This window comes from Tamandua tetradactyla, chromosome 2 (assembly GCF_023851605.1).
Source record: "Tamandua tetradactyla isolate mTamTet1 chromosome 2, mTamTet1.pri, whole genome shotgun sequence".
Classification (NCBI taxonomy): Eukaryota; Metazoa; Chordata; class Mammalia; order Pilosa; family Myrmecophagidae; genus Tamandua; species Tamandua tetradactyla.
In genome coordinates, this window is record NC_135328.1 from 198,624,605 (window position 1) to 198,636,966 (window position 12,362).

Below are 12,362 nucleotides of genomic sequence, written 5' to 3' on the forward strand. Positions count from 1 at the left end.
ATATTCTTACCCAAAATGCTTCTGCAAGCATCACCATCCAAAAGCTTAAAGAAGGCTCAATCCGTTATCTGGGGCCAGTGATCTTTTATGGCAAAGGATGTGTGAAGGTGCACTGGGGCGTCACTGGTTTTACCATAAACCCATGATCCAAAAGCAGTCAGCCTAAGAGAACAAAGGAATGGAGTAACTTTATTTCCACAAGGTCCTCATCTGAAAAATGGGATTAAAAATAGTCAATGTTACTTCCCAATGCTGTTGTGGGATTAGAAAGAGACAGTGTACATAAAACACTTTGCACAGGCCCTGGCATGTAGCAAGTGCTCAATAAATAGCAGGTATTATCATTCATTGAACTGAACCATGAAAGGCCTCTGTGCTCCAGGGGAAGCTGGTGGTTGGGCTTCACTAAGCCAACTACAGCTGTGGATGCCACCATAGCGTGACCTGTTTTGAATACTCGGAGCTGTTCAGAAAGCTCCCGGCTTGAATTAAGTTTTTTTCTGCCAGCAGGCAGCACACAGATGCTGTTGCCGAGCAGAATCAGAGGAAAGGAGAAAAAGAAAATTCCTCAGAGTGCAGGAAATGGAAACTCTGGCAGGGATTGGCCACCCGGGGAAGGTGGAAGAATTCCAAATGTGATTATAAAAAGCCAGTCTTCAGCCTGAGAGCCTTTGTTTCACACTGCTCCCATCCCTCAGCAGACCCCAGGCAGGAAGATTCCCTCTCTTCCCTCCTGCAAGGTAAAACCAGGAGCTAAGGGGTATGGGTGCCAAGCTGCCACCCTCTACCAGCCTGCCTCCCTGGGTCTCTTTTAGTGTACTGAGCTGGGACTGGTCAGAAGGGATGGGTCAGAGCTTTTAGGCAATTAGATGTAATACCCCAAGAAGCATTAGACCTAACTTATAGGTGCCAGGTCAGCTCCCTGTGGCCTTAACCCTGTCATTTCATCTTTTTAGGCCTTAGTTACCTCACTTGTAAAATGGAGAGCCAGCTACCTTACTTGCCCAAAAGACTGCATGATTTCTGAAGTCCCTTTGTCGCAGGATCTAATCTGACAGTAAATTCACCTTTGAAGACAGATGAAGCTAACTGGAGTGGTTATTAAAAGTGTGGGCTTGGCAACACGACATGCAAACTCACTGCCCTCCCCCTCTCTACGTGGGACATGATTCTCAGGGGTGTGGACGTTTCTGGCAACGTGGGACAGAAATCCTAGAATGAGTTGGGACTCAGCACCAAGAGATTGAGAAAACCTTCTCAACCGAAAGGGGGAAGAGAGAAATGAGACAAAAGAAAGTGTCAATGGCTGAGAGATTCCAAACAGAGTCGAGAGGTTATCCTGGAGGTTATTCTTACACGTTAAATAGATATCACCTTTTTACTTAAGGTGTAACAGAGAGGCTGGAGGGAACTGCCTGAAAATGTAGAGCTATGTTCCAGTAGCCATGTTTCTTGAAGATGATTGTATAATGATATAGCTTTCGCAATGTGACTGTGTGATTGTGAAAACCTTGTGTCTGATGCTTCTTTTATCTACCTTATGGACAGATGAGTAAAACGTATGGATTAAAAATAAATAAATAATAGGGGGAACAAATGTTAAAATAAATTTAGTAGATTGAAATGCTAGTTATCAATGAAAGGGAGGGGTAAGGGGTATGGTATGTATGAATTTTTTTCTATTTTCTTTTTATTTCTTTTTCTGAATCGATGCAAATATTCTAAGAAATGATCAGGATGATGACTATACAACTATGTGATTTTAAAAAATGTTCATATTGTATGTTGATTGGTTTATTAATAAAAAAAAATTTTTTTAAGTGTGGGCTTGGGAGAACACGGGTGGTTCAGTGGTAGAATACTTGCCTTCCATGCAGGAGACCCAGGTTTGATCCCCAGGCCATGTACCTACCCACCCACCCCCACCCCCCCAAAAAAGTGCAGGCTTGGGCATCAGTCTATCTTGGGTCTAAATCTAGGCCCTGCCACTTTCTGGCTGGGCTGCTTTGGGGATATTACTTAATCTTTCTGAACCTCAGTTTCCTTATCTAAATCACATGATTGATAACAATAGCACTCATTTCATGGGGCTGCTATGGGCATAACTCTAAGCCATAAAGTCCTGAATAAGGGCTCAGTACATGAAAGGGTTTGTGTGTGTATGTATGGCTGTGTGTGTTTAATTCAAGGAAATAACACTGAGCTGACAGACGTCACATGAGAAGTGAGTTTTGTGGTTTGGGAGGCATATGCATATTTTCCTAGCTTGCGATATAACGGAAAAAGGAGTTTTCAGTTCAACAGACATAAGTGTGTGTCTCAGCTACACAACTGCTGTGTGACCTTGGGCAAGCTCTTTTACTGCTCTGGGCTTTACTTTCATCATCTAAAAGATGCATTTGGCATGAGGCCAATGTTTGGTGCCTACAGGTACTCAGCGCATTGTAGGAACAGGTTTATCAAGGACCATTTTCCAGCCTATCCGATGTGTCAGGCACTGTTGTACGTGCTAGGGATACAGTGGTGAACAGTTTCTAACTTCACAACCTCTGAAGTAGGCTTCTGAAACAGACTCTGTTAATATTCCCGTTCTAGGGATATGTAAACTGAGGCTCAGCGAATTGAAGTGCCCTAATATTTTGTTCAAGATCACATCGCCAGGGAAGACAAAGGCAAGAACAACAGCCGCAGTAATAATAACAGCTGACACCTACCGAGCCCTACCGCGGGCCAGGTATCGTACCAGAGGAGCTTTTCCTCCTTGAATCCTCCGTTTGTCCGGAGCATCACTTCCCCTGCTGCGGAGAGGAAACGGAAATCCGCGGCTTCTGAGAAACGTCCTGGGCTTCGTCTTCCGCACCTGGTTTGCTTTGCACGACGGACTCATCCTCGAGTAGTGAGGAAAAACAACGGGCGGATCAAGCCATGCCCACTCAGGTGCAAGGAAAGGCTCTGGGGTCTATCTCCTGCGTCTCCCGCGTCTTTCGAGTTTAGTACAAAGCCCGCGCGCGGCGCCACCCTGCGGTAGACGGCGGTATCGCTCTTCCTGGGTCACCTGGGGCTCTTCACCTGCGCCCGGTGGAGGCAGGTACCCGCTCCTGGGGCGGCGGGGGTCCCTGTAGGATAAAGAAGGGGAGGGAGGCTTGCGGAGAGTTGCAGGACTCCTGGTTTACCCCAGGCGTGCCTCTGGACGAGCGCAGCTGTTAGAATGGACAGCTTGAGTCCGAGGTTCGAATCCCTAGTTTGTCGATTCCTCCACTTTGCCGAGACGATTCACCGCCATCCGTGTCAGGCACGGTGGTCCCCTCTCTGGAAGTGGTCCTGGCGCCTCCGAACCCCACCCACTCCGCTTTGATCGCTCTCCCCGCAGGCAAAAGACGCCGCCGGCAGCGTGCCGAGGACCGCGGCTCCGGGTTCTGGGGCGCCCTGCCCTACAGGGCGGGCCCGGGGAGTTGGCTGCCCGGCGCTCCCTCGCCCCTTCTCTTTCTTCAGGCTTCCCCGGCACCGGCATCGCCGCCACCTCGGAGGCCGCCTCGCTGCTGAGCAGGTTGGCGGCGCTGAACCCCGGCGGCGTGCCTGCCGGCGGCCTCCCTGCAGAGCAAAGGGGAAACTGAGACACCAAGACATTTCTTCCAGTAACTCACCCAAGTTCTCACAGCTTAGCCAGTACCAGAGTCGAGATTCAAACCCGGAATTCAAACCCGATGGCATGGCGCCTCGCAAATGCTTTGGCCAGGTCCCCAAGAGCCTCAGTTCTCTGACCGTAAGCCATGGATAATACCCAGCAGTTTAGCCTGCAGGAAGCTGCTCAATCTCAGAGAGCCATAGTGTTAAAGAAATAGGGTGGAACAACTCAGATCAATCTCACATCTCCCCGGCTCTTGACTTTTTTTTTTTTTGAACACCATTAAGGGGGAATACAGAGCTCAGAGTGACCCTTCAAAAAAATCCCACTCACTTCTTTTTCTCTCATGCTCACCCTCTGAGACCTTCACAAAATCCTGGGAGGAAAAACCCACCCTGACAAACTCCCCCTCTGCCTCTCTGAATCCTCCATGTTCTCTCAATTCTGGATAGCAAAAGCCCAAAAAAGCCAGGCAGCGCAGAGCTCTCCGCGGGGGGGGGGGGGGGGGGGGGGGGGGGGTGTCTGGGAGCAGGACACAGTCTGTGGTGGAGCAAGAGGCTGTGGGGCTTCCTCTCACATGCCACACGGCTGGGACAAGGATGAAAGGAGCGCTTTCCGTGAGTCCCCCAGCTCCCACACAGCGAGGTCTCCGCAAAGGTGGCTGTCATTAGCATTATTAATAACACCGCGTGTTCACTGTAGACGCCTAGCGTGGCGCCACAGAATGAGCCATTAGATGTGTCTTTCTCATCCCAGAAGCACCTCTGATTTGAGATGGCAAATTGGCAGGGAAATAGAATCCACTTTGCAGAGGTGCCATCCCCCCTCGGGGCCTCTGCTTCTCCATCTGGAAACGAGGAGGTTGGACATGACCAAGGGTTTCCAGACATTTGGATTCCCAGGCCTGGTGCCTGGAGCCCCAGGGCCCCATCTGTGTTTTATTTACCAGCAGCAGCAGGACCCTTATGGCCAAGATCACTGCCTCTCTCGGCCACACTGTCCCAAGCACCTCAGAAGCAGTGAGCAGGAGGCAGGGGATGAAGGTGAGGAGTAGTCTGCTTCTCCCAGGGACCCCCTCCTTGCTCCTTGCACTCTGAACTTCCAGTTGAAGTTCAGAGCTTTCTCTGTCACTCTCCTCAACAACCTAGATGAGAAAAGAGAATAAAGCCCTCTCAGAAAAGACTTTGCCTTTCTATGAATCACCCTTTTTATAAAAAATCCAAACAACCTCCCTCCTGAAGCTCATCTACCTAAAAACCTCCCTTCAATGCTTCCAGCCCCAGCTCAGACAGCCCCTGCTCCCAGACGCCTCCCCAGCAGAGCCCCCCTGCTTCCTGTGTCACAGCGTGAATGCCCAGGCTCCATTTCACAGGGACCTGGGGAGGCAGGGCTCTGTTTGGTCTCAGCAAGAGAAGCTTCTGGCTGCTTCTCTGATTAGGCAGAGATGGAGAAGCCAGATCTCCATTCTCTGAAAAGTTACCATGGGGGTCTTCCTCAGATAGAGAATGTAAGGCCAGTCCCCATGCCCTGGATAAAGGATGTAACAGCAGCTTTTGATTTGATGTCCAAGGCCTCCCTTCCCTCATGGAGTTCTGCGGACAGGATGCACAGTTTGCATTTGGAGCCCATAGGCCTTATGGATGAGAAAGGAAGGGCAACTCAAGGCCTCTCTTGGAGATTTAAAGTTTGGGAGGCCTGCCCAGGTGGACTTGGGTGCCTGGACCAAGGGGATAGAGGGCTTGGAAATCACATGAAAATGAAGGGAGGGCTGGTTCCAGCACTAACAGAGAGAGAGAGAGAGAATATGCTGTGAGTCGGCACACCAGCCTCCAAGCCATCCCAGCCTCCTGGGGAGACTTGCGCCCCTGGGAAATAGCTGCATGTGAACCACAAAAGCTGGTCACAAAAAGGCTACAACATTGAGAAGCTTGGCGCCCCCTCAATGAAAGGAACCAGTAAGGAGGAACACCAAACCAGCTGCCTTTCAGCGTCCCCACCCAGTCCCTTTTTATAATCCAGAAATTCTTTTGTCATCCCAAGCACATGTGTAGGTGGTGGTGGAGTGTCCCATCCTACTTGCTTCTGCCCTTAGTTTCAGTGAGCCTCTGCAGAGGGCAATTGTTTGGCTCAGCTGGCTTGCCCCAGGCCCCAGATGAGCACTGCTTGTGCTTGTGTTTGCGAGCAAAAGCTGATACTCACTATAAGGCCTGAGTAGAGTCCTGCCCCAGCTCTGGCCATCCATGGAGGGGCAGTTAGAGTGGACTTCTGCCAGGGGGAGGTGGGGTCTCAAGCAACATACTCCACTGAGACTTTCAGTTGCACCCCAGTCCCTCTGTAGGGCTGGCATCCCAAGGATATAAGTGCATGCCCTCCCCTCTGCCTGACACTTCTGAGAGGGCACTGTGTCTAATAGCTCTTTCTCCCAGTGGGTGTTCAATACATATGGGCAGAATTGAACCTGAGGCCAGTCTCCTCCATTCCCATCTACCAATCCTTATGGGAAGGGTGACTGGAGCTCTTGTTCTCAGAACTTTTCCCTGGGGACCCTCAGGGACAGCTGATGTCAACATTATGCAGGACTGGGGTGGGTTCCTGCATCCCCTTTAAAACTGTGTGAGGCCCAAGTAGACACAAGCCTCTAACCCTTGTCTTTTTTGGGGGAAGGGGTGCATGGTCCAGGAATCGAACCCAGGTCTCCCACATGGAAGGTGAGCATTCTACCACTGAACCACACGTGCACCCGTTCTAACCCTTTTCTTAATATACTTTAGCACAGATGAGACTGGGCTATTCAAATAAAGGAGTGGAGCACAGGAGTTAGAAAAGTTTTTCTGAGTCCTACAGATCTGGGTTCACATCCCGCTCTGCCACCTCTTAGCTGTGTTCCTTTGGGTAAGTCCCTTCACTTCTCTGTGACTCCATTTCCTCCTTTTAAAACTGGAAATGATAATTGCATTTACTTCGTGGAGCTGTTGTTATGACTTTAGATGAAATAATAAATGATAAGCATGTAGCATGGTGCCTGGCACTTAGCACTCAGTAAATGTCAGTTATTGTCATTAAGGATTTCATGAAACAAAGAAGGAATAGCCAAATAACCAGAAATTAGATAATCTAGCTTCAGAGCCAGGGTTTACTCTCTGGGACTCACGGGCCCTGACCATCCTGGCTGATCTCCCAAGCACCAAATTAGGGCTCCAACCCAGGACGTCTTAAGTCCTTTGAACAAACTCAATGCCAGAGAGAGGTAGGCAGCTCTGCCTACAGAGTTTGAGGTCTGAAGCCCTAGCAATTCTCAGGCTGAATGACACTGGCAATGACCAGTCCTGTATGATGAAACCCGCCTCCCGCTGGGGCACGGCCGCCCCTTTGGGCCTATGCAAGATAACTCACTCGTTGCCTCCATTCCGCAGGCATTTGGCAAGCAGTCTGTCTGCGCCAGGCACTGTGCCAGGTGCTGAGGACCCTGCAGTGGAAGAGACCAGTTCTTACCACTTGGAGCTCACAGTGCACAAACCACCACCTTACCCCCTTCTCCTTTCACCCACCCTCCCCTTTGTCAGCCTTCCTGGACCACAATCACCAGTCCTCAAAGCATGAGGCAGGACAAAGAACACAGACCAGAATTTACTAATGTAACAAGGCAGGAGATTCTCAGTGCACTTTCAGAGACCTCCCTGTCAATGGCCTTCCAGCTCCAGGGACGGGCTGCCTCTGGCAAGTTGCTTGCCTTCTCTGAGTCCTACTTCCTCATATGTTAGAGGAGGGATTGGGCATCGCTGTCTCCAGGACCCTTTCTGCTGAGCTTGAAGCACATGCTTCTGAATCCCCTCGGCCATGTCAGATCCCAGCCCTCTGAGGGTAGAATTTATTTTTGGAAGCAGCCAAAAGCCACCCTGTGGTGCCAAATTTGGTGACTAAGGTGGGTGATGGTGCTGGGAGATGCCATGTTTGGTCACAAATGAGGGTGACTCGAAACCAGCAGGGCTGCTCCTCACTCTGGGACCACACCCTAAGACAAGTCCAGAAATAGATCCCATCTCAGCCGCTGGCTTGCTGTAAAACAACGTTGAGTTTTTCTGTCATCATCATCTCTCTCTGGACTTCAGTTTCCTTGTCTGAAAAATGGGAGAGGGGAGGTATAAGACCTTCATCCAGGCCTAGAATATCTTCCCAAGTGCTCAAGTTAGGGGTTTCTTGTTTTTTAATAAACACCTCCCTTTTAGCTAGGGATTTCCTTTATCCTTTAAGGGCCTCCCCAGCTCCCATGTTCTTGAATGTGCACTCGCTCCTGCAGAGCCTCTCATAATCCCTTGATGCTATGTGTGGATATAGCCACCAGGTGGCAGTGCAACTCCATCCTCGAATATCCTTCAGCCTCTTTCGTAAGCAGCTCCACAATTACTGACAGTCACCTCCCTGGGGCAGTCCCATGCAGGACCCCTGCACTGCAGCAGGAGCTCCTAGACTCAACGGCATGCTCCATCCCCAGGATTCCTGCAGGGCCTATCCCCTCCTCTCCTTTCCAGGCCCTTAGTGCTACAACTCTGGGATCTCCAAACTCCTGAGTACATCATTCAAGGCCCCCTGCCTACACCGCTCCCCTTGAGGCCCACAGCCTGTGCCCCAGACCTGAGCCTCAGGGATTTGAAGGAATGAGAGGCATACTCTACAAACACTACTTGGCTTGGAAGCAGAGGGTGAGGCTGGGAGTAGGGGATCTCTAGACACAGCTTGGAAGCGGCCCAGACCAGTGGAGGGCCTGGTCAGCAGGAGGGAGCTGAGGTAGAGGAGGCCTGTGGCTTCCTGTGAAGATGCGAAAAGCCACTTCCTTTAAGCAGCTGGCTGGGGAGGAAGGTAAGGGGATTGGGGAGCACTCACTGCTTCCAGATTGAGGAGGAAGGGAAGATCCCAGGAGGTTCTCAAGAAGCTTGTAACAGCCTTCTCTTTCCCTTCCCTCTTGGGTCTCCATGGAGCAGACAGTTGAGACAGGCAGGGTGACACCCTTCCCACATACTGTGAAGCCACAAAGAGAAGAGTCACGTTGGGGCACAGGTTCATTTGAATAAGGCTAAAAAAGAAATGGTTACTCCAAGAGGCAGGCCCAAGAACCCAGCCCCAAGTACCCGTCCTAAGAACCCAACTCCAGAAACCTAGCCCCAAACACCCACCCCCAAGCACCTGACCTCAAATATCCAGCCCCAAGTTCCCAATTTCAAGCAACTGTTTCCAAAGGGGTGTCCCGCGCCCAGCCACAGACTGGCAGGGGCTCAGCAGTTTCCTAACTTTATGGGACAATGGCCCCTGAGAAGACCTTATCCTAATCATTCTACCAGGATGTATTTGCTGAATTGACTCTTCACCTTTAGCCAACACCAAGGGAAATGTCACGCTAGCCCATGATGAATAGTGATAAAACCCAAATGGGTGCACATGTTTTGCTTTTATTCTATTTGCATACAGTCGCTGGTCCAGGGTGGTTCCCCTCCTCCAACAACTCCCACCCCATCCAGTGAAGCAGCCGATCTCCCCAGCCAGGCCAGAAGCAGGAAGGCAGGTTCAGGATAGGGAGGCCTCCGAAAACCAGCCCAAGGCAGACAGGCAGGAGCTCAGTTTGGGGCCTGCCACTCCTCAGGCTTGCTGTGGTGATCTGACCAGGTCTCTGTCCATGTCTGGGCCCCTGTCTGGCCACTGGACCATCCTTGCCTGCCTTTCTCAAAGTCTCAGTGGAGGGCAGGGGTATCTGCTGGAAGATACCAAGCTACAGGCTGCAGCAGGATGGCAGAGGTGGTGGTGGTGGTGCCGCCACAGGTGTCGTTCTTGGTGAATATGAGGATGTGGCCCCACAGCAGAGACCATGAGCTCCTGATGAGCCAGCTGGGCTCACCTCCTGCAGCAGGGGCAGAAGATCTTCACTTGTCCAAGATCACACACTCATTTATTTTCTTAGAACCCACCAACCCACCGTCTTTTCTGCTGTGGGCCAAGGCACCTCCAGGTATGCAGATGCCCAGCCCAGACATTCACTCAAAGGCTTTTCCCACTGACCTTCCAATGATAGCTCCGTTTTCACTCTTGAGTCTCCACTCAAATTTCACCTCCTCAGAGAAGCCCTCCCTGATTACCTACTTAAAGTAGCCTCCTTGTTTCTCTTTGTCAGAGTGACGTACTTCTCAAATTTGCCTGCATTTTGGAATTACTTGGTGTTCTAAGTTTGCTAGTTGCCAAAATGAGATATACCAGAAATGGAACAGCTTTTTAAAAGGGGGACTTTATTAAGTTGCTAGTTTACAGTTCTAAGCCTGTGAAAATGTCCATGTTAAAGCAAAGCTATGGAAATGTCCAATCTAAGGCATCCAGGAAAAGATACCTTGGTTCAAGGTATGAACCAAGAAGACTGATGAAATTCAGGGTTTCTTTCTCAACTGGAAAGGCACACGGCGAACACGGCTAGCTTTCTCTCCAGGTTCTCTCCAGCTTCTTCTGTTTCATGAAGCTCCCCAGGGGCCTTTTCCTTTTTCATCTCCAGGGGTCGCTGTTGCGTGGGCTCTCCTGGTTCTCACGGTTCTTGTGGCTCTGCTGCTTTTTCCAGAAATGTTTCCTCTTTTAAAGGATTCCGGTAAACTAATCAAGACCCACCTGGAATGGGTGTAGTCACATCTCCCTCTAACCAAGGGTTAATACCCACGATTGGGCGTCACACCTCTGTGGAGATAATCTAATCAAGTTTCCAACCTACAGAGCTGAATAGGGATTAAAAGAAACAGCTGTCTCCACAAGATGGATCAGGATTAAAACACGGCTTTTCTAGGGGACATAATCCTTTCAAATTGGCACACCTGGGGAGTTTTGAAAACTACTGATATCTCTGACTTAACCCTAGAGATGATGATTTATTTGGTCTGAGGTATAGTCTGGCCTTTGGAAGTTAAAAAAAAAAAAGTCCAGGAGATTCTAATGTGCAGACAACTTTGGGAACCACCACTCCGGCATAGCATCCTGTTTTTTCTCCTTATCACTTATTACTATCTGATACGTCTTTATTTTCTTTTCTATTTTATCCTACACATACACACACATGCTAAAATATAAGTTGTATAAGGCCAGGGGTGTTGTCAGTCTTTTTCGTGGTTGTCTCCCCAGTGCCAAAACAACTACAATAATAGTAGTTGTCATTTGTGGTATGCCATGTTGTCAGGAACGATTCTTGAGTGTTTTACATATATTAATTCATTTATCTATTTCAACAGTCTTCTTACACGTTATTAGAATTCCCATTTTACAGATGCAGAAATGAAGGTACAGAGAGGTTTAATAACTTCTGTAAGGCTAAACGGCAGCAAGTGAGAGGGCCAGGATTTTAACCCAGAAGAGTTTCAGCTTCCTAGAACTGTGCCTGGCACCCACAGGGGGTCTCCAAAAATAATTATTCAATCAGTAAGATAAGGAATGACTTGATCCTTACTTCTCTTACATCCTTATCATGCCCTTCAAGACCCTGAATAATCTGCTTGCCCAAACCTCCAGAACCTTATCTCACCTTGCTTCCCCTCCCTCCATCTCTTTTCCAACCATATTGGCCTCCTTTTCCTTCCCAGACCCCTCCAACCGCCTGCCAATCCCAGTGCTTTTGCACAAGTTGATCACTAGCCTGGAACACTCTACTAGCTCAGGAGTCAGCTCAAAAGTAACTTCTTTACAGACCTGAATCCCTAGTCTAAACAAGAAACCCCACTGTACCAGCAGGCTGTACCTTACTTTCTTAGAATTGATCATACTGTAATTAAAACATAATTGGTGCAAGCATGTGTTCACTATCAGGCTTCATCTCTAGACTATGGACTCCTTGAAGACAAGCACAAGGTTCATGGTATTTTTTACCAGCACCCAGCACAGCAACTGGTACACAGGTGGTGCTCAATGACTGGTTGAGTAGACAGACAGGCAGTGGAGGGTAGATGGGCGGATGGATGAAGGAGTGATTGAGACAATACATTTTAAAGTTAAGAAACTATTTGCTCTGCCTGTATTTTTCAGGGCAGTTATAATATGATCGCGGACGAGGGAGTGTTTTGCCAATCCAAGCGCGGTTTAAACCTGATTTATTTCCTCGCCTGGAGACAACACCCCTCGGCACTTACCAGGAGAGGCCACTGGGCGGGGCTTCCGGGGCCGGCTAGGTTGACGTCACAGAGAAAGGCGTGCCGGAGCCCGTCTCGGCTTCCTGATTGGCCGGCGCGGAGCAGCGACGGCCGCACCCACCTCGGCTGCGGTCCGTGTGGATGCGGTGGGAGTAGAAGGCAAAGGGGGACAGCTAAGTGTCCACGTAGACGGCCGCTGGGATCGTGCAGCAAGAGGCCGCCCGGGGACACGTTCACGTAGCCGGCGAGGCGGGGGGCGGGCCCGAGCGGTTCTAGGCGGAGAGGGGCCGCGCGCTGCGGCTGGACCGCGCCCGCAATGGGCAGGGCAAAGAGGGTGTGAACTGACTTCGGGGACGCTCACCGGAGCGCGGCTATTTCGGGGCATCTGAGCTCAGCTAGGAAAGTCCCAGAAACATAGTCACACCCTCCCCCTCACTCTCCTTCCCCTCCTTCCCCCCGCCGGTCCCCTCAGACCCGAAAGACGTGCGGGAGTCTGTGTTCCTGGTTTCTAGCCTCTGGGGCTCAGTCGACCCATCTGTAAGACGAAGCGTTAAATGAAGTGGTAGATATAGGGCTCAGCCCTCGTCTCACACATT

The 12,362-nt window shown here is 50.2% G+C and overlaps 1 long non-coding RNA gene across 1 annotated transcript; it reads right to left on the reverse strand.

Annotated features, from left to right (window-relative positions):
• Positions 1 to 7,189: 7,189 nt before the first annotated feature.
• LOC143664045 (uncharacterized) lies at positions 7,190 to 11,889 on the reverse strand. The gene is made up of 3 exons (XR_013166281.1): positions 11,767 to 11,889; positions 8,507 to 8,641; positions 7,190 to 7,743 (listed from the first exon to the last, which is right to left on the reverse strand). It is a non-coding gene; the product is annotated as an uncharacterized LOC143664045 (long non-coding RNA).
• Positions 11,890 to 12,362: the final 473 nt, after the last annotated feature.